Source organism: Leptonychotes weddellii, chromosome 12 (assembly GCF_054177405.1).
Source record: "Leptonychotes weddellii isolate Sample4059 chromosome 12, ASM5417740v2, whole genome shotgun sequence".
Taxonomy (NCBI): Eukaryota; Metazoa; Chordata; class Mammalia; order Carnivora; family Phocidae; genus Leptonychotes; species Leptonychotes weddellii.
In genome coordinates, this window is record NC_138380.1 from 49,630,963 (window position 1) to 49,632,204 (window position 1,242).

The 1,242-nt window shown below is 37.7% G+C and overlaps 1 non-coding gene across 1 annotated transcript; it reads right to left on the minus strand.

Moving 5' to 3' along the window:
* Window positions 1-378: 378 nt before the first annotated feature.
* LOC145716665 (U6 spliceosomal RNA) lies at window positions 379-482 on the minus strand. The gene has a single exon (XR_014139470.1). It is a non-coding gene; the product is annotated as a U6 spliceosomal RNA (small nuclear RNA).
* Window positions 483-1,242: the final 760 nt, after the last annotated feature.

Consider the following 1,242-nt stretch of genomic DNA (forward strand, 5'->3'; position numbering starts at 1 on the left):
ATTCATTGTTTGTGCATAACACCCAGTGCTCCATGCAGAATGTGCCCTCCTCAATACCCACCACCAGGCTAACCCATCCTCCCACCCCCCTCCCCTCTAGAACCCTGTTTGTTTTTCAGAGTCCATCGTCTCTCATGGTTCGTCTACCCCTCCGATTTCCCCCGCTTCATTCTTCCCCTCCCACTACCTTCTTCTTCTTCTTTTTTTTTCTTAACAATATATGTTAAATAAAATCTTAAAAAAAAAAAACTATACTAATGTTCTAGTCATTTCTAAAATGATATTCTAATGAAATTTTCTGAGATGGTTTCTTTTTAGACTAGAATAATGTAAGGAGACTCCTGTCACAAGCATAAATGTGTGTGTGTGTGTTTTAAATAAAATATGGAACGTTTCACAAATTTGCATGTCATTCTTGCCCAAGGGCCTTGTTAATCTCTCTATCATTCCAATTTTAGTATATGTGCTGCTGAAGTGAGCACATAAATGTGATTTTTTTTTAAAGATTTTATTTATTTATTTGAGAGAGAGAGAATGAGAGACAGAGAGCATGAGAGGGAGGAGGGTCAGAGGGAGAAGCAGACTCCCTGCCGAGCAGGGAGCCCAATGCGGGACTCGATCCTGGGACTCCAGGATCATGACCTGAGCCGAAGGCAGTCGCTTAACCAACTGAGCCACCCAGGCGCCCCATAAATGTGATTTTTATTAACCAATAAGAGCAGTACTGAAATTCATTCTCAATTTAAAAGGAGACACTGTCTTCTTAGATTTTATACTAGGTGTCATCAGTATTTGTTTTCAGATTTAAAAAAAGTTTTAGTGTATATTATGTATTTTGAATAATCAGTAGGAAAAGAGGTATGGGTATAAAAATATAAAGATGTAAAGGGTATTTGCTATACAATCTAGATGGTGATTATAATAATTCATATGAGAAATGAGAAATGTCTAAGTAAGCAACCATAGAAATGGAAAAGACAGCTTACATCCTGTGATGTTTAGTCTAGCAGCCTCACCTGTTTCTTGCTTGTGTGGTATAACATACTACATAAATAAATGGATAAACAGTATGTTGATATTGATGTATCTGTAGCACATTGAAGTGGAGATATTTGTGGGGCAAAGGAAAAATATTGTTTGAAACTTGGAAGAGTGCTGTGGGGTTGATGTGTATCGGCTGAGCAATCATTGTATGTTGGGAGAAATAATGGCAATAGAGAGGCTGTTTTAGAAAAGAGGAGT